The 27,637-nt window shown below is 43.1% G+C and overlaps 1 protein-coding gene across 2 annotated transcripts in view; it reads left to right on the top strand.

The window, feature by feature from the left end:
• The window catches only part of Mpp7 (membrane palmitoylated protein 7), a 256,471-nt gene that overhangs the window by 9,260 nt on the left and 219,574 nt on the right, over positions 1-27,637 (top strand). For both annotated transcript variants that reach the window (XM_008850556.2, XM_008850555.2), the window contains exon 2: positions 1,405-1,499. The gene's annotated coding sequence lies outside the window, so the exon portion shown is untranslated. The remainder of the gene's footprint in view (positions 1-1,404; positions 1,500-27,637) is intronic.

The raw sequence follows: 27,637 nt of genomic DNA, 5'->3' as shown, positions 1-27,637 counted from the left end.
TAAAGTGCCTATTGTACAATCATGATCTCTGAGTTCAGATCCCCAGGCAAGCAAGGCAGCATGCCCCGGTAGCCCCAGGTGGGGTTGGGTGACAGTGGAGACAGGAGGATCCTGGGGGCTCACTGGCCAGTCATGTAGCTGAATTGGTGAGCTCCCAGTTTAGTGAGAGATCCTGTCTAAAAAAAAAGGAAAGAAAAAGATACTTAGTTTTATCATTGACGATTTTATCATTGACAACTAAGAATGTCAGCTGTTTTGTTGAAGAAACAGACAAAATGTCTGTGAAATACCCACTTTTTCAATACTCCTAGCTTTCTACTGTTATTTCACATAAAAGTGATAGTGTATGATTTTAAGGAAGGTGCCAGTTCAGCTAGCCAATCAAGTAGTTGATAGAATCTTTGAGCTAGCCTTCATCGCTCTGAGTGCAGCACACACTTGGAGGTAGAGGCAGGTGGATCTCAGGGGTAGCCTGGTCTATATATTGAGCCTCAAAACAAAACCAAAATCCAAACTGAAACAAAACAGAACTAGAGTGCAGCAGACAACCCTTATGAAGATTTCCCATTTTGTCACAGTAAATTATAGAGACACATACTCAAGGACTGAGATTTGATTCAGCTGTTAATGTTCCCTGTTTCATCAGGGACATTGTAACATGAAACTGAGATTCTTCACTGGGAGTTTATTGTAACGATGAAACATTCAGTATTACAGCCATGACTTGTGCTAAGGTTCTAGTGATTTTACATACTAGTGCAACTGTTAGTGAACTAAATGTTACAAATAACCTCTCAGCATTGTCTTGTCTACCAACTAACCAACCAACAAATCATCAGTTATCTATCAATCCTCTGTCATCTATCGATCCTCTGTCATCTATCTATCAATCATTTATCATCTATATGTCAGTTCTTTTGGAGCAGTTCTGGGACTTGAACTGGCTTGTTGCATGCTAAGCACATGCTTCCTGTTGAGCTGTGTCCCTAGCCTTTCCATAAAAACAGTTTGGATGTCCTGGACATCTTGAAACGTTCTCAAGGACCCACAGATTTCCTGGACCGCTGTGAATACAGCTGGCTCACAGCATTTTTTGCCAGCACAGTTTAAGGCTGGCTCCTCTTACTGATCTGTCTCTTCCAAAGTGCTAAGCCAGATCCACCTTTTCTACTAACTTTAAGTAAAGCTGTCTTATCAGAAACTGGGATCTATGCTTTTTGACTCAGCTGTGCTGTATTTTTTCAAGTGAAGGGATTTTCTTTTTTTTAATTTGGAATGTGTGTGGTGTGCATTTGTGTTCACTTGTGTGGGTGCATGTACATGTGTGTGCACGTAAGTGTGAAGGCCCAAGGTTGACTTCAGGAGTTTTCCTTAATTATTCTCCATCTTCTTTTTTTGATGCAGGGTCTCTCATTTGAACCCAGGGCTTACTGATGGCTAGTCTAATTTGCCAGCTTGCTCCAGGGGACCCTTCCCCACCTTAAGCACGGAGATTGCAGGTAGGCTGCCACACCCACCCAGCATTTGCAGGGGTCCTGAAAATCCGAACTTGGTCCTCATGCTTATACAGCAAACGCTTTCCCCACTGAGCCATCTTGGCAGCCCCTGGAAGGACATTTAGTATTGCTAGAAAAGACAGTGAGTGTTTCTGGACCCAGGGATTCCTGACCCGTGGTGGTGTTACTTTTGCTGCGGTATCATAGTGAACACATTCATAAACATGCTCATTCAACCAATTGACTTTCCTGTGTTCATAAAGAGAACTTGTGAAATGCTGTGCTCAATTTTCAAGAAGTATTGCTCAGTCTTATCACAGTAGCATCTTCATTAAGGAAGAAATGTAGTAACCGGTAACCACCTGTGTTAATGAAGGTTTGGCATGTTTTCAGCAGAACTCTGATCTTGGTTTGATTCAGTATCTGTTTCTTGGCATAACACTGTATATATGAATATGCTTCTGACTGAGTCATGTTCTATTGTGTGTCTACAATGCTCTGAGCACTGGTGGCAATCATCTGCATCCACCCTGGGCTCCCAGCAGGCTGCTACTTTTGAAACTTGCTCTCATGATCTCTGAGATGCAATCAATATAGAAGGAGCAGGCCAAATGTTTGAAGCTTTGTCCTATTTTAAATTAGATCCAACATTATGAGTTGGTCTGTTAGATTATAGGACACTGCTCCACTGCTCGGGATGAACTAATTAAATTTGTTTCTACAATGTTTTTCTTTAGAAAAATATGAAGTGTAAAGCACACCAGTTTTCAGAAGTCAGTATAAAGGTAGAGGTGACTCTTAGAGCTCTACAGCCCCTTGTACTCTGTTGAGGTGAATTGACAGCAAACAACAGAGAAAGGCTGTGTAGATGTCTTAAAAATGCATAAACACAGAAGCCATTCAAAGTGTGATGTCAGAGTGTCAGGTGTTGGAGGCTGACATTCAAAGTGTGATGACAAAGAATGTCAGGTGTTGGAGTACCTATTCCATAGAGGTCAGGGAAGGAACTCAGACCATCCTGAAGAGATAGGAATGTTTTTTAGGACCCAGAGAATAGACTATAATTTGTGATTCTTTCTGGAAGTGGAATGGGCCTGAAGAACAGACAATAATACCTGGTGACAAAGTCTGTTTTGGTGTGTCATTCTAGTGACATGCCTATAGCTTTCTGTGGCTAGTGAGCATCAGGAAGGAGGTACTGGATAGTTGCATTTCTCTTGGAAGAGAGTTCTTCAGCCAGTACGGAAATCTCAGAGGGAGGTACTCCTGCCTAGCTTTGGGGAAGAGGCCCTTTGGATTCTGGAATTCATACTTTGGGGTATTATTTCTAAGTTCTGACACTATTAATAGAAATCCTTTTGTTATAGTCTGAAAGTGACTTAATTCATTTAGAATAAAAATAATGGTAGAAACTTCTTAGAGCTGTTAAGGGAACTAGAATTAAAGCAGGATTTTCTTGTCTATGTGCTGTACATAATTACCCTTTCACATGTATTACATTTTACTCCAAAATTTGAAAGTAAGTAAGCATCTTTGCCTTGAAGGTCCTTGTAGAATAATAACACATGAGCAAAACTGCCCACTGTGCCTGGCTTCTGCCTTGGGAGTACTGGGATTCTAGGTGTGCCCTCTGGACTGCATGTCTAGCTACTGCCTAGAGTGCTGGGGTGACAGGTGTGTCCCAGTGCCTGGCTGTTTGTTATGTAAATTTGGCTGACATTCCCTGGGTAGAATGACAGACCAGCAAAAGGTTCTGTTTGCAGCAGCATTTCCTTCTTTGAGATGTCTCATGTTGGGGAATGAATAAGAGTCAGGTATTCTTTGGGAAGAGGAGTGTAGCTGCTGGTAGCTATTTGGTGGGGCAAGTCAGGTGGCTCTCAGGAGAATCTGTTGAACTAGGGTAGGAGAAGGGAAGCATGTGCTCCAGTCTGCGGCCCCATACTTCTCCTGCTTGCTTTCAGGGACTGGGGCTTGGAACAGGTTTTTCTACTCTAGGTCAGACCTGTTTTCTTCCCTCCCTGAATTCCTTTTCATAATTTGAGTGATTGCTGAATATACAGTATTTACTTCCTAGATGAGGGACTATGGCATGAGTGCTTGTAAGCATTTGTGAGCCCTTCTTGGGAACCAGTTGACCATGGCCTGCCACACTGGTTTTTCTTGTTTGTTTCTCTCCAGGGTATTTCAGAACCTTAGACTCAGCAAAGCAAAGCACTCTTTAATTATTAGCCTGTGTACTGTCTGCTGAACTTACACCAGGGTCTTTTGAATCCTTTTCAGCCCTTACCCTTTACAGGTGACAGCTGCAGTGATTTTGACCTAACTTCTGTTGTTCTGGGTGCTTCTAATTTCCAAATGTCTTTTTTTTTTTAATTTTATTTATTATTTTTATTTTATGTGTATGCATGTATTGCCTGCATGTAGGTGAGTGCACCCGTATCGTGCAATGCCCATGGAAGACAGAAGGGGCTATCAGATCCCCTGGAACTGGAATTATGGACAGTTATTAGCTGCCATGTGGGTGCTGGGATTTGAATCCGGGTCCTCTGCAAGAACAGTCAGGGTTCTTAACCGCTGAGCCATCTCTCCAGCTTTTCCAAATGGTCTTAAACTAGTTTTGCATAGAGAATTAGTTAAAGTATTGTTAAGGATAGTGAATGTTATGAAAAGAATGGTAAGTTTGGACTTGGCAGAAGCTGAGTGATGCTTTAACAAACTGGAGCCATACGTAGTAGCTACTGTTGATCAGTCCTGTGCTGTGGCCTGGCACTGTATTGAGCCAACTCTACCTGGATGTGCAGTTCTTCAGAGCTTTTTGATTATTGTCCTTTTCATTTTACAAATGGAAGCATCGAGTCATGCTAAATAATTTACCTGTGAATCATAACTCGGTACTGGTCAGGCCCACTCTCCAGGACATTTGAAACCAGTGGCTGAGAACATGATTGAACTCATATTAGAAATCTTTTTTTTTTTTTTTTTTTTTTAATGTCTTTGTATCTTTCCTTTGAATCCTTTTCACCATCTAGACAAGCTTACATCACATCTACATTGGCCAGTCCTGTAAAAATTTTCCACGAGTCCATACAACTTAATGTCAAAAGTTTGTCCCAGAGAAAGCTTGGAGGCACATTAAAAAATAGCTCACTGCAAGAATGAAATTGTTTTGAAATTAATGTTTGATCTAATAGATTCAAAATTGCTTTCTATTGTCTGGAGAGATGTGCATTTTATGAGCCCCTATCCCTTATCCCCACAATGAACCTCAGCTTGTGACACAAGTCTATTAGACTTTGTAGGAATGCCCTGATTAAATGTAGAGGGTGCAGTGGGGTCAGTTTGGAAGGAGATGTCGCACAGATAGAAGGTGGTAATAGGTTGAATGGAGGAGCTGGTGTGGAGGGCCTTGGGATGGTTCATGGAGGTTTGGGTTGTGATAATTATGGCAACAGATTTGATGACTGGATGTTGCCAGCAGGCTTCATCCTGCCTCTCAGTTTCTTCCTGGTTTCTATCCCCAGGTTCTCTTAATTGCTTCTGTTCCTCAAGTGCCTTTAGCACCTGAGCTGCTGATTGAGCACCCCTGCTAAGTGATGCCTTTGCCCCTTGCCTTGGGTTGAGTTTTCATTTCCTTATGGAGCTGCCTGTTGTTTCAGTGAGCTCCAGATCAGTGACTCTATGGAGCTGTAATTTGCAAATGCAAATTCATGGTTGCTCTGGGCATGTTGTCGGCATGTTTGACTGTCTTAGAGTTAGCATGTGTGGTCTGAACTTTTCTCCCCTCCAAAGCCAGCTGTGGCATGTCAAGGTGGCAGGCACATCTGTAGAAGGGAATGTTGCCATGTCAGCAGTTGATTAGACACACAGAAGCATTCTGGAAGGGGGATGGCTATGCTCCCTCAGATGAGGTGTAGGTGGGGTGTGCTTCTCTGCCTCGTGGTTTCCAGGGAGGTATGCTGCTGCCTATGATAAGGCCAGGGATGATATCATGGCTCCAGTAGAATTCATAGGAACTCTTTCTGCCCTTTCCGCTCCTATTCTGAATAAAACATAGCCTCCTCTAGGTCAAAAGCTTCCCTGTGAGGAGAAAGACAGGTTGACATTGCTAACAAGCCTGCTGGTATTCACCTGTGTTCCGGAGGGGTATTCTCACAACTTTTCCTTGTGCAATCAATGTCCACTGCCCTCGGCACCCAACAGAAAACCTTAAAGCTACATGCCCTAGTGCTGAAGTGTGTGGACCATAAAACTAATTGTTTAGGGTTTCTATTTCAACTCTGCTTATCACTGGTCTCCTGAACCTAGACAAGTTTATGGTGGTCAGGTTTTCATTACTCTTAACACAAAAAATCTGGGAAAATCAACTTATAAAGAAAAAAGGTTAGGCGGGGCGTGGTGGCGCACGCCTTTAGTCCCAGCACTAGGGAGGCAGAGGCAGGCTGATCTCTGTGAGTTCAAGGCCAGCCTGGTCTACTTAGTGAGTTCCAGGTTCCAGGTCAGCTGGGGCTATAGGGAGATTCTGTCTCAAAAAAAAAAAAAAAAAGAAAATAAAAGGTTTCTTGGTCATAGTTTTGGAGTTCCCATCCTGTGATCAATTGACTATGTTACTTTTAGGCTTGTGACAAGACAGTACGTTATGATGGGAGGAATTAAAAAGAACAAGAAAAAAGGATGTGCTCCCACTGTCCCCCAAGGGGGCATGCCTTTGGTAACTTGAAGACATGCCCCGAGACCCCTCCTGATAGAGCTGAGTAGAAGACCATGTCTTTGACATATAGAATTATAATTCAGTATCTCCAAGTCTCAGTTTGCTTCTCTGAAACAGCCTGATAAGATTGTACTTACTACAACAGACGGATATGAAATGATTAGCTCATATGAAACAGTAAGTATAGAGCTTGGCATAAAGCAGGGTGTAGGAAATAGTGGTTGCTGTTTGTGATTAATTAATGCCCTTTGAAAAAAGATGATTTGTTTTCCTACCTCTACTATCGGCTTAGCAACCAGCTGTCATTTCTGCCTTTTCACAGTGTCTATTCTTGTCACTCTCCTTTCCGTGTGGCTGCCACTGCCACCTTAGGCTGAGTATTGGTGGCCTCTTGTCTAGAGTTCAGTTGGCTGCTTGCTGACTTTCGTGGTGCCTCCCCTCTGGGAAGTCACCAGAAGCACCTTCCTTTTTTGAGATGGTCACTGATTCTTTGGATCTGCCACACAAGTGTTAATTGCTATGTGACTTTATAAAGCTGACCATGCTAAGGCCTGCCTATTACCAATTTCCATGATTATTACTATTTTTCATTTGCTTGTTTATTGGTTTTTGAGATTGGATCTCAGGCTGCCTAAACCTGCTATGTAGCTGAGGATGACCCTGAACTCCTGATCTTCCTGTCTTCACCTCTCAAATGCTGGCACTGTAAGTGTATACCATACTGCCTGCCCCAGCCCCATTCCCTTCTATGCATAGTGTATCAGTTAATTCTACATCACTGTAACCACAATGTGATAGAAACAACTTAAGGAGGAAAGGCTTATTTGGACTGATGGTTCCAGAGAGATTTTAGTGGGGAAGACATGGTGGCATGGCTCAGTCTGTGGCAAGGTTTGCATGGCATCTTGGCATCCTGGTTTTTGGCATGGCAGCAGGGGGAAAGCAGAGAGCTCATGCTGGCACGAGAAACTGGGTGTACCTTCAAACCAATGCCTAGTGACTTCTTCCAGCCAGGCCCCGCCGCCTAACAGCTCCATAGCCTTCAATATAGTGCCATAAACTGGGGACCCAGCATTCAAAACATGAACCTGTGGGGAATATTCAGATTTAAACCCTTACAGATTCTACTGTGCTGAGCCACAGAATGTCCTGAGATGGACATTTTCTTTCCCGTGTATAAATTGGCACCCTGGATTGCTTCACTGGGCACATTCCCATTTTTCTGTCATGGGAGCTTTTACTCTTGTTATGTAACCTTCGTTTGGTCTGTGCTTTGCTAGCTCTGAGATGACCAGGACTTCAGAGGCTGCACCCTCTTCCTCTCTGGCGCCTAGCCTATCCCTAGCCATCCTGATACTAACAGGTTTCATAACTTTGTTCTATTAATCCAGAGAGTGCTAGAAGTCAGCCTCCTTCATGTGTTAGCCCTGCAGAAAGGAATCCTTTGCCTTGATAATTGAGCTACACTGTCACTGTGTTACTGCTGTTTTTGTTTCTGAAGCATTTGAATATAGAGCAGGTAGACAGTAACTTTCCTTTCTATTTGTTTTTGTCTTCTGAGATATAAGGGTCTTAGCAGCTGCTTAGCTGATCCTCTTGCTGTAAGAAGTGGAATACAGGGGCTGGAGAGGTGGCTTAGCAGTTAAGAGCACTGGTTGCTCTTGGAGAGGACCCAGGTTCAATTCCCAGCACCCACATGGTAGTTCACACCTGTTGTAACTCCAGTTCCAGCTGATCCAACTCCCTTTTCTGACCTCTGCAGGCATTGCATGACACAGGTGCACTTACACACATGCAGACAATACACTCATACACATAAAATAAACATAATAAATAAAATATTAAAAAAAGAAATGGAATACAAAGTGAGTGAGCATGTGCTGTGCTTGTTTTCTCTAACCTCTTGTTGCTACTGGAGTAGCTGCTGGTTAGATTTACCTGTTGTCTGGGGGTAGCTGCTGGTCAGATTTACCTGTTGTCTGGGGTAGCTGCTGGTCAGATTTACCTGTTGTCTGGGGGTAGCTGCTGGTCAGATTTACCTGTTGTTTGGGGGTAGCTGATGGTCAGATTTACCTGTTGTCTCCAGGTTAGCCATTGGTCAGGCTTACCTCTCTGGTTTAGGCACATGAGAAAAGCACACAGACCAGACTGGCATGCTGACATGTACATGCAATCCTAGCACTCAGGAGGCAGAAACAAGAGGATTATGAATTCAAGGCCAGCCTGGGCTATATAACATGACTCTGTCTCAATAAAAGAAGAGAGGTGGGGAGGGGAGACCAGCACAGACCCCCTAAGCTGCTGCCCCTTTCAGCAGTGGCATCTCACATCCCGGCTTCTCCTTACTTTGGGTTGTGATGCTAATGGAAGTTCTTAGGACTCATCTGTCCATGGTGTATGCTTGAATTTTCTTGGGCATGGTGGTTTTAAAAGTAACACGTTGAGAGGAGGAAAAATGAGAGGAGGGAAAGGATTTTGCCCTCGTTGTATTCCTGGTCCCCGTGTGGTATTGTATTCTTGCTTGAGTGACTATGTATTTAGTTTTATTTGTGTGTGTATGGATTTTATGCATGCCAGGATGCATGTGTGGAGGTTGGAGGGCCTACTCATTCATCACCCTATTTGATATCCACCCTTCACGACTAGGCACTTGGTGACTGGCTGTGTTCACCACCGTGTGCCCAAGTCACACTTACTCCCCCTGTGTTGTTGAGGCTCTGTTTCTTTGTTCTCTCCCATGCTTCCTGGGTTTCAGGATCTGTGCAGTGTTGAGTATTCCAGGATGTACCACGTATCACTTTTTTTTTTTTTTTTCAGTTTGTTGTCTGCAACTGTCTTCTTTGTGTAACTGATGACAATTCATAAACTCATTATTGTTTCCTTAACATTTAACTTACAACATTCTTGTTTGTATGCCTTAGATTAATTAGAAATTTAAAAATTAATGCTGCCAATAGATTGAAAGCCTGATGTTTGAACTTTTTTTATATTTTGGTTTTTTTGAAACAGGGTCTCCCTGTAGCCCCAGCTGGCCTGGAACTCACTATGTAGACCAGGCTGGCCTTGAACTCAGAGATCTGCCTGGTTCTGCCTCCCAAGTGCTAATACTACAGGTGTGCACCACCATGCCCGGCTTGACTGAACTTTTGTGTGTATTTTAGCTGACAGTCTCAATATTTTGTTTTCCAAATAGGCTGCAAAGATATTGCAGTTAGAATGATCTGCAAGGGATGTGAGTAGGTGGCAGGGAGTTTTTGGCTTGAATAACAAATGCATCATTGTTCATAGGGCTACTTTGAGAACTTATCTTTCTGGGAAATGTTATATTATTGAAAGTTTCTTTCTCTTATAGATAGTTTTCTATATTAAAACAGTGAACCAAAGAGGAATGTCTCTAATACTGATCTAGCTGTTCTTTTACATTTAAAAAAATTTTTATTTTGTGTGTATGAGTATTTTGCCTTTCTTGTGTTTAAGTGCACCTGTGTCATGCAGTGCCTGTGAAGGCCAGAAGAGGGCATCAGATCCCCTGGAACTGGAGTTCTGGCTGGTTATTAGCCAGCCATGTGGATACTGGGAAATGAATCAGGGTCCTCTGCAAGAGCAGCCAGTGCTCTTAACCACTGAATGATCTCTCCAGCTCAATGTAGCTGTTCTTGTATCAAGCTTCAGTTTCATTGTACTTGGTGCCTGTTGGACATTTTCTTGTGGTCACCTCGTCTTCATCTTATTCGAAAGATGCAGAGTGGCCTTGTATTCTGTCTTTCTTCTTTTCTGTAGACACAACCTGCTCTTGTCTGCCATCTTGAGACCAGACACCATTCTGTCAATTAAGTTGCAGAGTTCTGATAGATGTTTGAATTTGATTTGGTATTGGCAATTTCTGAGCATTAGGACCATGTTGAGAATGGATGAGGAGGGAGATGATGACCCAGTTCTTCTACTAAATGTTAATGAAACAGTACTAAAAAGAGCTCACAGAGTAGTGGTCCTGCCACAAGGATGCCCCTCCTCCTCCCGAGGATGATGAGAAAGATGAGCTGATAATAGCCCTCCATGGGAGCAAGGACTGAAAGCTGACCAAGGAACAGTTTTTGAACTGATGTTGGCTCCAAACTACTTAGATATCAAAGGTTTTCTTGGTGTTGCATTGAAGACTTGCTGCGATGATTAAGGGGGAACTCCTAAGGTGTGCAGAGCTTTCAGTGTTCAGAAATGACTCTACTGAAGAGGAGGAAGCCCAGGTACACAGAGATGCAGTGGTGTGTTGAGAGGGGGCTTGTCCTGTCACTGGAAACTGTAAGGCTTGTTTCAAATCCCGGTGGTGCTGTTCTGTTTGTAGCTGTTGATGTTAGACAGCCCACAAAAGCAGCAGCAAATCTATTTTATTAGCACAGCTGTCCCCATCCCATGTGTCCTTTGAGTAGATTCCAAATCTGAGGTCGAGTTTCTTCTAGTATGAATGGAAGTTTTTTTCTTTTTTTTTCACTGAAGAAAACTGAACTATGGGATTCCGGTGGAAAGTGGCATTTTGGGCTTTCCCTCCTTCTGTAATGCACTTTCTGCCTGGTTTATTGTCCAGTTCACTGAGCTTTTCAAAGTTGGGATTATAAATAAAACAACTTAGGAAAAGTGTTCTGTAATAGAATTAACAAAATGTGATCTTTATTCATGAGTTGGAAACTGGAAAAGGGTGACCTGAAGTTGATGTTCTGAGTGGAGGTGTTAGTCTGTCTTCATCCTATCTGTCTTCAGTTAGTCTGAGTTCAGCAGCACCACCACTACTGATTAGCTTACTGGGCTCTCCTAATTGGACCTGAGGACTTTTTGTTTTAATTTTGTTTTGTCCCGTTTTTTTCAAGATTTATTTTTATTTTTAATTATGCTTATACATGTATGTGTCTGTGTGTGTCTGTGCATGTGACTGTCTTTAGAGACAGGAGAATATCAGACCCCTTGGAGCTGGAGTTACAGGTTGTTGTCAGCTGCCTGATGTGGGTGCTGGGAACTGGACTCCAGTCTTCTGCAAGAGCAGTACACACTCTTAACCACTGAGCCATCCCATTAGCCCTTTGTCCTGCTTTTAAATTTTTAATCTTCACAGCTTTGAGTATGTGGTCTAGAGAGTTATATTATCTAGTTTTGGGGGAACAGAGAAATGTAACTAAACAATGTATTAAATTTCAATGAAAAAAGACACTTAAAAAAAGATCCCAGGCTGGAGAGATGACTGAGTGGTTAAGAGCACTGACTGTTCTTGCAGAAGATTCAGGTTCAAATCCCAGCACCCACATGGCAGCTAACAACCATCTGTAACTCCGTTCCAGGGGATCTGGCACCTCTTCTGTCTTCTGTGGGCATTGTATAACATGAATACATTTACATACATGTAGACAATACATGCATTTCTAAAAAAGATCCCAAATGGAGAAACATGCCTACTTTCCAGTGTGGCACCACTCCTGCTTTGGAGACTGCCCTTTTTATGGCTAACATTTGAAACTATGGACCTGTCTTGGAATTTCAATAGCTCTATAATTTTCTACCTTTAGACCTACTTCTCTTAACATTCTGTCTTGAATTAACAAATCATCGTAGTGTAATTGTGTTCACTAGTGTGCATCTTCAGCTTGTCCTGTCCCCTGCTAATAAGCTCTGAAATGTTGCTTGGGTTACATAATTGCTGCAGAGACCTCCCTCAGGACTTGTAAGGGCTCTGAAGCTGGTGTATTCTAACTACAGTTGGACCAGTTACCAGCTGAATGACCTTGAAATTATAAGTGTCTAAGACTCAGTATCTGAGCATGTCAGCTGGGGTCATAATAGCAGTACTAGGTTATAGAGTTGTAGTAGGCTTGATATCAGATAGTCTTTTTAAAAATTTATTCTTTTTATTTTGTGTGTATAAATGTATTACCTGCATGCGTGTAAGTGCACCCGTGTGGTGCATTGCCCAAGGAGTTCAGAAGAAGGCGTCAGATTTCCTGGAACTGGAGTTACAGATTATTGTTAGCTGACATGTGGATCTTGGGAATCAAATCCAAGTTGTCTGTAAGAACAGTCAGTGCTGGACCATCTTTCCAGCCCAGTATCATAATATTCTTAAAACACTGTAGCCTGTACAGTGAAGTTAAGGCTGTTACTCCTGATCCTATCAAGTCCTAATCCTTTTACCCTGATTCCGTTCTCTCATATTGTGCTTCCCTAAGAGCATTGGACCTCAGCCTTTTAAAAACAAAGTGTTGGATAATGAGATCAGTCCCTTTGGTTTTTTTTATTGCCTTCCATTAAAATCAAACCCATGCAGGCCTTGGGTATGCTCCTGTAAATGCACACCCCCTTTGGTGGTGGGGGACAGTATTGCTTATATCTTCTTGCTGGGGATTGAGCCCAGGCCCCAGTGCTAAACTGTGCCCTCCTATAGAGCATGCTCCCAGTACCCTGAGGTGTCTTCCTGTTTTATATTTCTCTTGCCATTTAGTAATGCAATTCAAGTTTCACCCTGCTTTTGACAGGGGAGGGGATGGGGATGAGAGGAATATGCTTAATATACAACATATACCTGTAAGAAAATTTAAATAAAATATTTGAAGAGAAAAAAAAAACCAAATAACCTCCATTCTTTTTTATTGATTGAACCCGTTCTTCGACAGTTTCATAATGTATACAATGCATTCAGTGTGTTCTCACTCACCCTCCCACCCCTGTCATCCTCCCTTCTGCCCCCTCAAGTCCCTTTCCCTCATTCATGTATTTTTGTTTTGTTTTGTTTTTTGACCCACTGATTTTTAACCAGGATTGTCTGTGTGACTGAGAGTTTGTAACTATCCATTGGAACCTAGTGAGCTCATGGTTGAATAACCTCCCTTTTTGGTGTGTTTGGCTTTTGCAGCACCAGCTCACAGTGATTTGTTACCTTTATGTAGCACTATCTTAGTTAATCATTTCGTACATGGAAACTCTTTTTTCCTTCCGGTATATGTAGTTTCTGGCTGGCCCTAGCACAATAAAGCCTGCTACTTATTAATGTTCATGCTTGGGGTAAAAGCATGTCATAGCCTTTGGTCAGGGATAATTAACATATGTCTGAGTCCTCATATTTATTCATTGTGGCTCTCCTATGTGCCACATACTCTGAGAAGTACAGTGATATATATGGTAAATAATATTTCTGTACACACACACACACATACATAGAAAGATTTCTCTTTATGGGGGGTGCAGATAGGGAAGGGAGTCTAAATAAGATCAAGATGTATTGCATGAAATGTACAAAAATTCAATTAAAAAAAGATTGTTTTTTGAAATTACTCTGTAGCCAGAGAGTTGAAAGCAGATCTAATAATAGATCATGCTGAGATTAGTGAGGAAGTTGTCCAGATAGAGCATAGTGGCTTGGACTAGCATGTTGGTGACACTGCTTGGTGTTCAGGAAGTATTAGAATGTGGTGATTGACTAGGTGTGGGAGGGTAAGGGAAGTGGGATTCAGTGGGGACTCTCTAAAATTTCTGATTTGGGCTTCTGGATGGGGGGTCCTGCTGTTGAGAGTGACAGACTCTCCTGGTAGAAGAGCAGCTTCTAGAAGGTGGCAAAGATACATTCAATTTTGAATGTGTTCAATTTGAGGTGCCTGTGTGCTAAGAGAAAATAACACTTGGCTGTATAGTGAGTCTGGGGTAGGGAAGGTACAGAAAACTGGAGATGTCTGCTTAAGGTGGTAACCGTAGCTCATAGCTTGCTGTTTCTGTTTTCTTTTTGAGACAGGGCTCTTGCCTTGTAGCTCAGGCTGGCCTGGAACTCATAATCCTCTTACCTCAGCCTTCTGAGAACTGGGATTATAAACTGTGCCACCAACATTTTCTAGTTCAATTATTTCATAAGTTTGAACTGTAAATACCTTAATTGGTTGATTTTACCAGGATTCATTGAATTCCTATTATTTGAAAGGCCCTGGGTAAATACAGTCTTAAGTATGACTTGAATAAAACTTGAACTAGAGTAGAAGGAATTGTGAATTGGAAGGTGAATGCTGAGGGTAGCTTGAGGTTACTGGGTATTTACCATGCAGAGCCTGACTGTGTGTAGAAACCCAGGGGGCTGGGGCAGGAAGGATGGGGGGCGTGTGGCTAATCTCCCCAGCCCTTTATTTTTCTCTGTCTCTTGGAATGACTGTCTTCTCCACAGTTTGTGACTTGAGCCATGTTGTAGTTCCTCAGTCTGTGTAGTGCAGGCATCGAGGAAACCCTGGGTCATGGGTATTGATTGCCCCATAAATCTGTTTTATTGGTGTGGTTTGTTCTGGAAGTCAGACAATGTAGTTTATTAGAAAGCCATTAGAAAATAGGTAATTATTGGAAACCATGTTATTAATTTCGTTTCCATGGTGTTAATGTGTGAAGTGCTTTTGATTGTTGAAGAAATTGGGACAAAGTTCAGGGGAGACTTGGTAACTATGAATGTCCTTTAAAAAATTATTTGTGTGTGCGTGCGTGCGTGTGTGTGTGTGTGTGTGTGTGTGTGTGTGTGTGTGTTTGCACCCATGCACACATGTAGAGGCCACAGGCATTGAATCCCTTGGAACTGGAGTTACAGGCATTTACAGGATACCCATCTTGTTGCATGGGTACTTGTTGCAGCAATCACTCTTAACCACTGTATTCTCTTTTCAGCCCCTATAAAGGTACTTTCTAGTGACTATTTTGAGATATCTGCTGCTTTGGCTATCTTCTCAGGGGTAGGAATAAGAATCTAAGGCAGAAGTTCACATTGGTAGTGAGAATGTTTGCATTTTGTGATTGCCCCGTCTTAAAACTCTTAGCCCTCCTAGTCCTTACATGTTTATCTCTCAAGCCTGGATGGATGTAAGTGTGGATGAGTGATCTGCAGTGGGAAACTGGGTGGCTTTTCTTAGTGGGTGGAGATTCCACTCTTCCCTGTGAGAAGATAAACGGAATGAGGGCTCAGTTAAGGCTCCAGGAGCCTTTCAACTGCCAGTAGAGAGCTAAGGTGACTTAAGACATTTTATCGATCCATCCATTGATCTGAATGCTTTTAATCTTAGACTGATCTTTCTCTTAATAGAATTCTATTGTATTGTTTTGATTTCTGTGATGTGGGGAGTGGAGCTCAGGGCTGCATGTTTGCCTGGCAAGTGCTCTAAAGCCCCACAGTTCTTTCAAGATTGCAACAGAAGACACAAAGGATTTCTTAATGTAGGTCACTTTGAATTTTTTAAACGCTCCTGATTCCATTTGAATGGGAAGTAGCTAATTTTGTTTTGGTATAAAATGACATTTTGGGATGTTCCACTTGGCTTATTAATAACAAGATTTTTTTTTTTATTTTAAGAAGTAGCTAACAGGTCAGTAACACATTTATAGCAAATGTAAAAAATGAAACCGTTCTGACATGTCCAGACCTTACCATCCACGTTTCCCCGTCCTCCTCTATCCTTTTCGCTTTTGCTTAATTATTCACACATACTTTTTTAGTGCTAGGGCATTGGGTATGCTAAGCATGTATTCTACCAAAGAGCTACTTCCTCAAACTTTTTAGCCCCTCCCTCCCTCCCTCCATCCCTCCCTCCCTTTCTTTCTTCAAGATTTATTTTATTTTTATTTTTTATTTTTATGTTTTTCTTTTGTTGGCTTTTTGAGACAAGGTCTCCTTGTGGCCCCAGCAGTCCTAGAACTCTGTATGTAGACCAGATTTGCCTCAGATTTGTAGACCAGATCTACCCGCCTCTGCCTTCCAAATGCTGGGATTAAAGTCATGTACTACCATGTCCAGCAAGATTTACTTTATTTTTATTTATGTGTATGTGTCTGACTGCTCATGACCACAGAGTCTAGAGAGAGCATCTGGCCTCCTAGAGCTGGTGTTATAGGCCATTGTGAGCTGCCAGACTGGGAACCTAACTGGTCCTTTGCAAGAACAATAAGTACTCTTAACCACCTAGCCATCTTTCCAGCCAGCCAGCCAGTTGGCAGAACATCCCTCTTTCCTTCCTCCCTCCCTTTCCTTCTCTTTACAGGTTTATAGAAGTAAGAATGTTTATAAAATTATGATCTTAAGCAAATATTTGTGAGCACTCAGTTTAATGAAAGAGTGTAATCTACCTAACAGTCATTTAACTGTATCTGATGATTAATTGTCAGTGGAGTGAGCAGTTGCTGGTGCAATTAAATTCTTCTAGAAGTTATTTCTAGGCTTTAAGTGATTAGATATAGCATTTGCATAAACATATCACTATTATTTGAGGATCTACTAATGCTTTACCTTGGTTTATTTATATACATAGGTATATAAATCTATGTACACATATGCTTAGTATATGTACAGATATAAATAAAAATTTAAGAGTAAAAATTCAGAAAAATGCACATTTAGGTATATAGCTAGATGAATTTTTAATTTATTTTTATTTTATGTGTATGAGTGTATTGCCTGCATGCATGAAAGTGTACCTGTGTCATGCAAAGACTGCAAAGGCCAGAAGAGGGTATCAGATCCCCTAGAACTGGAGTTATGGACAGTTGTTAGCTGCCATGTGGGTGCTGGAAATCGAACCTGGCTCTTCTGGAAGAACAGCATGTGTTCTTAACCATTGAGCCATCTCTCCAACCCTGCTAGATGAATTTTTATTAATTGGTCATACCTGTGTAAACAGCCCATTTTGTAGTATATTTTACAAGTTTTCCTTGACCTGCATGCTAGGAAGAAGTAATGATTTAAATCTTGAATCTCAAGGTGCATTTTGGTTTAGCTGAAGATGTGTGGCTATTGTTACCTGTGTTAGTTAACATTCATTGCTGTAACAAATATTTGAGCTAGTCAGCCTATGAAAATGTTTATTTTGGGTGCTGGAGGGATGGTTCATTGGGTAAGAGCACATGCAGTACAATCAGAAGGATCTGAATTCAGATCCCCAGCCACCAAGTAGAAAGTTGAGTGTGGGCTGTATGTGCCTAACAGAAACCCTGAAGAGACTGGAGGATCGTGTGTGTGTGTGTGTGTGTGTGTGTGTGTGTGTGTGTGTGTGTGTGTGTTTGTGTGTGTGTTTGTGTAGGCAGGTGTACCCACATGCACATTTCTCCCCCTCAACTGTTTATTTTGGCTTATAGTTCTGGATGTTTCAGTATGTGGTCAAGTCCCTGTTGTTCTGACCTGTGGCAGAGCAGCACATGGCGGGGTATATGGCAGAGCAAAACCACTCATTTTGTGGCTGAGAAGTGAAAGGAGGAAGAGAGGATGAGATCAGGCCCTCCAACCCTTTTGGGGACTTGCCTCCAGTGGTCTGTAGTCCTCTCACGAGGCTCATCTCTTAAGTTTACACCACCTTCCCACAGAGCCAAACTGGGTGGCACCACTCACTACCTCATGGCCTTTGGGGGCCTTCAGGATCATATTTCTATCTGATGCTTTTCAGGCTTAGATGCTGATGGTCAGGCTGTGTAGACTGCAGCATTGAGGTCTTGATAACTATTGTGTACGCTGCCTGAGTTCCAGCCCTTGCCTCCTTCAGCTTCTGTGCACCTGCAGTGAGTTGCATTTTTTTCCAGTCTGTCTCTGGGTGAGCACCTCAGCTTTCACAGAAGAGTTTTAGCCCTGCCCTTGGACTTGTTAAGGCAGGTAGATCTGAACAAATCTAGCAACTTTAGATATGTACCATCCCTCCATTCAGTGTTTATCCAAATCTTGTTTGAAAGAATTAATATGTAGTGAGACACATATCAACATGTATGAATCATACATTCTATAAGCTATTTTAGAACACATTCCTAAGTCAAGCCAGATTAGCAGAACAGTATCCCTTTTTAAAAAAATACTTATTTTTATTTTATGTGTATTTGTATTGTCTGTGTGTGTAAGTGCACCTATGTTGTGCAGCACCCAAGGAGGTCAGAAGAAGGTGCTGGATCCCCTGGAACTGGAGTTATGGACGATTGTTAGCCTCCATGTAGGTGTTGGGAATTGAATCCAGGTCCTCTGCAGGAGCAGCCAGTGCTTTTAACTGCTGAGTCATCTCTGCAGCCCCGAGGACAGCATCCTTGTATCATGTTATCGCCATACCAGAGACGCCTCCTGAATCCCTAGTTGGTGTGATATTAGTGGGTGCTGTCATTCCCGCCTCTGGAAATCCCTCATGGTATCACTGAGCCTTTGAAACGTCCCCACCACCTTCACAAGCAAAGCAAACAGGTTCTGAACCTGTGATTGTTGTGTGTGCATGCATATCTGTGTGCTATCGTTAGAGATTGGACCCAGAACTACTGAAGTATATCTTCTGCCAATTTTTTTCTGATAGAATTTTAAGAAAAAGTCTTGATGTGTTGCCCAGGCTGAACTTGAACTTGTGATCCTCCTTGCTCAGCCTGCCACACAGCTGGGCAGGTGTGCAGTAGAGTACCATGCCTGGCTGTAATGCACACACACACACCATGCCTCTGTGTGTGTGTGTGTGTGTTTGCATGTGCATACGTGTGTGCATATGCTATGGTGTACACCCAGTACCTTGGGTGCTGGGCCTCACCCCCCCACCCCCTTGCTGAAGTAGGTTTTCCTTGTTCACCATTGCACACACCAGGCTAGCCAGCTCACGAGCTTCCTGGGATTTCCTGGCTTAGCCTCCCTTCCCATGGGATTACAGATGCATATATTACTGTGTCCAACTTTACATGCATTCTGGGGATTTGAACACAGGTCCTCACGCTTGAATGGCAAGTACCTCAGCCACTGAATTATCTTTGTAGCTCTGTATCATGTATGTGTATGTTTTGGGGTGTGTTTTTGGATGTATATGCATATTTTCATGTGTGTGGGTCTTGTGTGTGTGTGTGTGTGTGTGTGTGTGTGTGTGTGTACATGTGGGGCTGAAGTTGATGTCTGCTCTGTTGTCTTCCTTGATCACGGTCATTTATTGGGGCAGGATCTGTCAGTGAACCTGGAGCTCACCGCAGATTCTGTCTGGTCTCCCTGCTTGGGGGGATCCTCTGTCTTTGCTTCCTGGCAGGGGGTAGCAGGCAGTAGCTGCCACACCTGCCTGGCTTTTACCATGGGTTCTGGGGATCCAAAGTCAAGTTCTCCTGCTTGCTCATTGAGTCACCTCCCCAGCCTCTGTTGTATGTGGGTTTTTATTTTTTAAAAATATTAATTATGTGTATGAATGTTTTGCCTGAATGTATGTTTGTGCACAACATGTGTGCCTGATGCCGGCAGAGGCCAGAAGAGGGCATTGCGTCCCCTGGAACTGGAGTTATGGACAGTTGTTAATAGCCATGTGGGTGCTGAGAACCAAACCTGGGTCCTCTGCAAGAGGTGCTGAGCCATTTCTCCAGCCCCATGTTTGTATTTTTAATAGTTTTCTGCAGCTTTCTCTGTTTCTCCCCCAAAGATAGACTGTACACCTGCAGATGAGAAAAAGGCACATGGCAAGTTTTCTTCAAATCCCTTTTGCTTGGGTTATGTTTGTGAACTCTTGAGTTACATGAACCATTTCAGTTAATACTTTTTTTTTTTTTTGATGGTGCTGGAGCTAGAACCTAATCCTGGTATATAGGAGGCAAGCACTCTACCACTGAGCCAGACCTCTAGTCTAATAGAGTTCTTTGGAAAAAATTAAAGCATGTCAGCTGCAGGTTACAGCAAGGTCAAACCATTTTTACTTTAATTGCTGTAATTTTAGTCCAGTTGACACCACCAGCTACACCGTTGTGTTAAATAGACTCAAAACATATGGTTGGGGAAACCCCGCCAAGGGGTCCTGATGCCATTTATTGGCACTAGGGGAAAAACAGCAGGGGTTACTTTCAGAGGACTGTGGTCCAATGTTTAGCCCTTGAAACTCATCTTCAGCAGCTGCAGTGGAAGTGGCACAGCTGGCAGGGTACCTGAACGTCTCTCAGCAGTTCTCCAGAGTCGTTTAAAGAAGGATTTATTTATTTTTATGTGTATGAGGGTTTTGCCAGTGTGTATGTTTGTGTACTTGGTGCCCATGGAGGCCAGAAGAGGGCATCAGATCCCATCTGGAACTGGAGTTATAGACTTTCATTAGCTGCCATGGGGGTGCTGGAAACTGAACCCAGTCCTCTACAAGAGCAGCCAGTGTTCTTCACCCCTGAGCCACCTCTAGCTGCCAGAGTCGTTTTTTAACTTGCAGCCATATGATATTTTTGTAAACCTTTTCCAATAAGTCTGCTCAAGTCCTACTGAATATGTAAGAAAACCATAACAGATGATGGTCGCATGTTATCAAGGCCAAGTAGATAGAAAAGAGTGGACAGGCACATATCTCTCCTCAGGGGCATACTAGACAGAAGTTGCAGTTGCTCTCCATGATTTTTCTTCTCCTTCATGATTATTAGTATTATTTTTGGTGGCTTGGAGGCCCCTCCATTTGTTAAGCATTTATTATATGTTTCAAAATTGTCACCATAGTAAATATTTTAATTAACATTTTCTTTTTTTAAAAATTATTATTTTTATTTTATGTGTGTGTATTGCCTGCATGTATTTAAGTACACCCATGTTGTGCAGTGCTCACGGAGGACAGAAGAGGACTTTGGATCCCCTGGAACTGGAGTTACAGACAGTTGCTAGCTGCCATGCAGGTGCTTGGATTTGAACCCAGCTCTTCTGCAAGAACAGCCGGTGTTCTTAATCACTGAGCCATCTCTCCAGCCCTTAGTTAACGTTTTCTTAAAATTTTATTTTTTTCACAGGGTCGCCCTAGTTCCAGCCCACCTGTAAGTCATTATGTGGACCAGGCTGGCCTGGATCTCAGAGATCCGCCTGCCTCTGCCTCCTGAGGGCTGGGACTAAAGGTGTCTAGTTATTAACATTTTGGGAGGGTTTTCTCTGTGCTTTCTGCCTATTCTCTAATATTGGAACTTTGTAAGGTACATGCTGCTCTTTCACTATTCCTTTCTTTAAAAAATGTTTGATGAATCAGGAATTCTGTGTAGTATGTCTTATGTTCCAAACCCTTCCCCCTCTCCAGCCTTACCTTTACAATTTAAATTTTAAAAATTTAAGTTACATTTTAAATAATGTTTTAAAAACATTTAAAACTTCAGAACTGAGCTGGGCATGGTGGTGCCTGCCTTTAATCCCAGCACTTGGGAGGCAGAGGCAGGCAGATCTTTGTGAGTTCGAGGCCAGCTTGGTCTACATATAGTGAGTTCTAGGACAGCTGGGGCTACAAGGAGACCCTGTCTCAAAAAGACAAAAAACAAAACAAAACAAAACAAAACCCAAAAAACCAAAAACTTCAGAACTGCTGGGTCATTGAGTGTTGTGATTCTATCCAGGTAGATGTACTTGGTATTATAGGGAGACTGCTGTGACTTGAGCCAAATGAAGGTGTAGTCAGTGGTTGAGCTGGGGGTTTGCATTACCTGTCCTAGTGTGTTGAGGTTCTTCTCTTGCTCAGGACTAGCTCTACAGACTCTTTCTAACTGGAGCTTGTCACTCTTTTCAGTGTACTGACCACCTCCGAGTCTAGTGGCACCTGCCAACTTAAGGTCACCAAATAGAGAAGTGACTTGACACAATCTAGAATGAGGAATTGCTCAATCAAGTTGGCCCATGGGCATGTCAATGGTGATTGCTTCACTGCTTTAATTGATGGGAAGATCTAGCCCACTGTGGGCAGTACCATCTCCTAGGTTTGGGTTCTGGACTATATAAGTATAGACAGTAGGGTGAGTGCATTGACATTCTCTCTCTGCTCTTGACTGTGGATGTGATAATGTCCAGCTGCTTCAAGTTCCTGCCTTGACTTCCCCAAGTGGTGGACTGTAACCTGGAACTAACTGTGAGCTGAGTAAACCCTTTCTCCACTAAGTTGCTTTGTTGTCAGAGTATTTTATCACAGTAACAGAAATGAAACCAGGGCAACCTGCCTGCCTGCTAAGCTTTGCCAAGGCACAGAGGAGTGTGGTGTTGGCTGACGCCATGTCTGTGTTCCTGGACTCCATATTCCCTAACCCTCTGCAGTCCAGGTGCTAGCACCCCACATTAGTAGAAGCTTGATCTACAATTAATCTGTTTTATATAGTTTGAAATACCAAATATTTTATATTTAAAATATTTAAAGGTTGGAAACCTGTGTTTCTGGATACGAGGGAGTAAATAAAAAGACTACCTGTACCATGAAAATGAGTTTATTTTTAACAAAACTCAGTTCCTTTTAATACACCAACTCCTCATGGCCTTTCATCGTTTTTCAGGTGTGACTGGTTGGAAACTATTTTTGTGTTTTTATTATGCCAAGTAGTTGATACGATTTGTTGGTTATGCATCTTGTCTTGTGTTATAAGGAAGGGTCGGTCTGGAGCTAGGAAAGAATGCACCTTTGCAGTATTTGATTTGTTTGAGAAGCTGAATGCTTTGTTAATCATAGCTGAGGGGTGATAATTAAAGGATATCTGTTTGTTTAAGGAAGTCAGATACTGGGAGAGAAGTCTTTACTCTGGAGCAAAGCAGATGTGATTAGAGGTGGATTTCCTTTTGGGCTATAATGGACATGTGGCACAGGTCTGATTTATACTCTCAACTTTATATCCCCCAGCTGTGAAAAACAGCAAGCCAAGCACCTCTTTCTCCTTCATCCAGTTCACCTATCACACCAGAGGCTGATGTGGAGAATGCAACCCACGTGAATCTAAATATTAGCCTGTAACTTTTTCCCAATTGTAGACATTTTAAACCTCTGTACTTACAAAGTGCTCTGTGGTGTAACCCCTGCCCCCTTTTCCTTTCAGTAAGCATTGCCCTCTGGCTCGTATGTTCTGGCTACCCATCCTCTGAACATGTTAGATGTCTTACTTCCTCAGAGCTGGTTCATGCTGGACCCTCCTTTCACATGGCTCTTGTCTCTTCCCTTCCAGCCCCAGTGATTTATACCACAGTTCAATTTCACCTTCTGGGAGAAATTTGTCATTTTACCTGATGCAAAATTTACCTACTCACTACCAGAGTTGCTGGTCTCTCAGGTAGAGAATGCCCTCTTTTCCTTTGCTGCTTGTCTTATTCTGTAGTATTCTCTGCTTATTTACTTACTTGCTGCTTGTATGTCTTGTCAGTTTAGCTTGCTGGGCTGTAAGTTCTAGTTTGTTCATGACAATAGATCTGAAGCCCAAAGGTAGTAACAGCTGCATAGATATTTTTGTAGTTGTTGATTCACTGAGTGGATCAAAGGGATATTTCTGCAAATATTTCTGTAAAAGTTCAGTTGGCAAATGTATTACAATTTGCCAGCCTCCTGGTCTCTATTGCAAGCACTCTGCTCTGCCATTATATTGTAGTAGACCTACCTGATCCTACTGACTCAGACAGTATGTAAATGAGTGATTGTGGGTGTATTCCAATACAGCTTTATCACTAGAATCAGGTGATGCCCCAACTTGGAATTCACTGGCCTTTGAACTATAGCATGTAACAGAATGAATGTACTTTAGCTCTGACATCTGGAGTGATGTTGATGGGCCTTATGACTAAGGATTTAGGGTGAAGCCAATCCAACTAGACAGGACAATTGAGCTAAATGTTAACCAGAATGAACTAAGGCAAGAAACATTTATTAAGAGCTTCCTACACGCCAGATACACTGGCACCTGGGGACACAGAGATGGTGCTGGACAAAGGCCCTGGTCCTTGAGCCACTGACCATTGGCAGGCAGGTAAGCCAGCAATTATAGCACAGGGTCATAAGCTCTGAGTGTATGGATAGTGCCTGAGGGATAGAGAAGAGAAGTACCATAGAGAAATTAAAGTCACAAGAAAATGGTTTCAGAAATGAAATAGTGGAAGGAGAGAGCGAAACCAGCATTTCCTTCTCTGTGTGAAGTGCTGCCCGTGTGCTATTTTTAAAACACTTCTGTATGATGAACTAGAAAGACGTATTATGAAGACCCAAAGCTCAGAGAGTTGTGGGCAGTCACAGAGCTTGACTGTGTGAAAGTGGAATAACCTCACAGTCAAACTTGGGTTTAGATTCCTGCCCTACCTCTTCCTTGACTGCCTTGGGCAGGTTTTTCAACTCAGATTTTGAGTCACTCTTGGGAAGATAAGATGAGGGAGTCCTATGGGAGTAGCTATGCTCGTAGATATGCAGGCAGTAATGTGGCTGTATTCAAAACCAGGTCCTGATAATTAAGAAGTGTGGCCTTCCCCTTCTGTCATACCTGTGCTTGCTATTAGCGTTAAAAAATACCTTGCGTCAAAATGTATGAATTGATGATAAAGTTAAAATATATATTCTGTTATCTATTTCTTAGTTTTAAAATAATGAATACATTATTAGCATTGAGCAATTTTTAGGGATGTTACACTGATAAATGCTCCATTGGAGAGAGATTCAAAGTAGAAATGATTTCTGTTAGACGTAAAGACACTTTGAGATGAGCATGCACAGTGGTAAGTTTTCCACCTCTCTTACTACCTATTGATTTACCCTAGCCCAGCTTTCCTACCCTGTACTCTCCACTGTAGTGAAACTGATGGAGAGATGCCTTCTGATCAGTCATTTGCATGTGGTGATGGAGATTACACTTTTTCCCCAAGTTCTCCCTTCTTTAGCTTCCACACTGGTTCTGGTAAATGGGTTTTCTTTTTCTTTCTCTTTTCTTTTTTTCCCCCCTTTCCTTTTGAGACAGGGTCTTCCTATAGCCCCAGCTGGCCTGGAAACTCACTATGTAGACCAGGCTGGCCTTAAATTCACAGAGATCCACCTGCCTCTACCTCCCAACTGCTGGGATTAAGGGCGTGCACCATCATGCCTGGCCCAGTAAATGGGTTCTAAGCCTTGTTGCATACTTCTTTCCTCACTCTTCCCCCTTCTCACAAGCAGACATTTGAGATCATTCTTGCCTAATCTTATCTTCCACGTTTACCTTTACCTTGTGTTTAATTCCAGCTGTCTGAAACAGTTTCCCTCACGTTGTGTGCTTCCCACTGCCTTGTGTTCCCTCAAACTGCGGAGACAGCAAAGAATAATGTGGGCCTCCTTCGTCAGACAGTCTGCAGTTTTCTTTGATAGTTTGTGTGATAGTTGATCTTCACTATCAACCTGACTATATTGGGAATTCAACCTGGGAGACACAGCTCTGGGTGTGTCTTTGAGGGCCTTTCCAGACAGGTTTAACTGAGGAGAGGAAGACCTACCTGGAAATGGAGCAGTACCATCCCATGCGCCTAGGTCCCAGACTGAAAACATCATCTGAATGCCTGCGTTCCTCCTTGCACTGTTTCCTGAACTGCCCAGATGTGAGCAAGCTCCTGCTACCATGTCTTCCCTACCATAATGCACAGTAAACTCAAGCTTGGGCCAGAACAAATCCTACTTCCCTTAAGTTGCTTTTTGTCAGGTATTTGGTCACAGCATTGAGAAAAGAAGCTAATAGAGTTTGGAGTTACTTTTTATTTATCCCCTGTACCCTGGGGTGTGGGGAATTCAGACCTAGTGTCTTCACCCAGAGGTGTGGAGGATTTAGGCCTAGTGTCTGTACCCTGGGGTATGGGGAATTCAGGCCTAGTGTCTGCACCCTGAGGTGTGGAGGATTCAGGCCTAGTGTCTGTACCCTGGGGTGTGGGGAATTCAGGCCTAGTGTCTCCACCTGGGGTGTGTGGGATTCAGGCCTAGTGTCTCCACCTGGGGTGTGGGGGAGTCAGGCCTAGTGTGCACCCAGGGGTGTGGGGGATTCAGGCCTAGTGTCTGCACCCTGGGGTGTGGGGGATTCAGGCCTAGTGTCTGTCTTGGTTGATCGAAGCCAACACCAGGCTCAGCCTCCCCATGTGGGGTTTATTGGTCATTCTCCTCCCATCTTTTCTAGCAGGTGGTTTCAGGACTGAACACTGGGTTCTTGCCTGCATATATACCAGCTGGGGCATAGCCACGGGCTCTGAATTCAGCCTACTGCTGACCAAAAATCTTAGGAAGAAATAATCATCTATATTGAGCATTTGCAGACCTTTTTTTCTCCTTGCTGTTTCCTAAACAGCACAGAATAACATCTTATGTATTTGCACAGTTTTTACATTGTTATCAGGTACTGTAAATGCCCCAGAGATGATTTAGCATGTGCTGGAGGATGTGTGTAGACTCTGTACAGATAACCTGGCCATTTGGTGTAAGATATTTTAGCATGTGTGGGGTTTGGTGTCTTTCGGAATCTTACAGCTAATCTACAGTGGATTCCAAGACCAGCCAGCCAGGCTCAGGTCCTTCATTTTGTCTGTTATAGCTGTTCCTTGTCCCAGGCCTTAGAGTGGGGCCTCTCCTTAGGTTCCTGCAGACAGTTCTGTCTCAAGTCTCCTTTCCAGGAGGTGGAGTCTTGTCCCTGATGATGAGCCCAGAGCCAGTGGCTTTATAAGGATCCCCTCCTAGATGAGAGTATCCTACCTGCCTGGTTCCTGAAGCCGTAGCTTCCCAGTTCCTGCCCTTGCCTGTCTTTTGCTCACACTCCTGACTTTACCGAGTAGTTGTCGTGCTCCTTCAGCTGCAGAGCCTCTGCCTGATGCTGAACTGTGCGACCTTGTGTGTCTGCCTTCCCTCCTACCCTTTTCCATCTGTAGACCACGGAGCAGCCCCAGGATCCTTCCCACTCCTCCTGAATGCTCAGGTCATGCTGTATGGCCAAGGTCTGAGAAGAAGAAAAGATTCAGGGTTGATTTTAAAGTTTTAAAATTTTTTATTTGACTCCAGAGCCAGCTTGATTGTTCATCACTATCAACAGTGTTGGAAAAAATGTAGCTCTGGGGAACTTCTAAAATCTTTCTTCTAAGGAGGCTAAGCAGAAGGAGCACTTAGAGGCTTTATTTCAAATCCTATAATAGCCATCCTCTGAATCCGATAGGAACCAGCGGTCACTGTTTTCTGAATATATGTTTAGAGGACTAAGGGAATGACAGGACTTCTCGCCAACCTTTCCTTGCCGTCAGATCACTTCTTTAATTTCTGGAGTTCAGGAGTTTCTGTGCAGCTGGTAGAAACCATTTCAGTCAGTGTGTGTAGGTGCCTTGTGATCTGAGGATGTGACACAGAACTGTGGATTTTCTTTAAAATGTTTTAGAATTGCATCTGATTTATATGTGCCCAGACATCCTGTGAAGCAAGCTCAGGATGTTTCTTTTGAATGCATTAGTTTTGAATGTGAGGTTTAGCCTCTGTTAGTTAGCCTTCTCAAGCCACCAGAGCAGGAGGCCTTGGAAGTATGGGGCGCGCGGGGCTCTCTGCACGCCCTGGAAGCGGCAGGCGGGCCTGGCCACGTCCCGCGTCGCTGTCCGCTGCTGAGGTGCTGAAGATCTCGCAGCACCGCGGCTCCGCGTCTCTGTTGTGGCAGCAGGTCTCTGCTTCTCCGCTGCTTCCCTGTGTCTTCCGTGGCTCTCTGCTGCTGGGGCTTTGCCCAGCTGAGTCCCACCCTAATTTCACCC

This window comes from Nannospalax galili, unplaced genomic scaffold (assembly GCF_000622305.1).
Source record: "Nannospalax galili isolate Female #2095 unplaced genomic scaffold, S.galili_v1.0 scaffold43, whole genome shotgun sequence".
Classification (NCBI taxonomy): domain Eukaryota; kingdom Metazoa; phylum Chordata; class Mammalia; order Rodentia; family Spalacidae; genus Nannospalax; species Nannospalax galili.
Note: the sequence above shows the minus strand (reverse complement) of the source record. Positions and strands in the feature narration are given on the sequence as shown.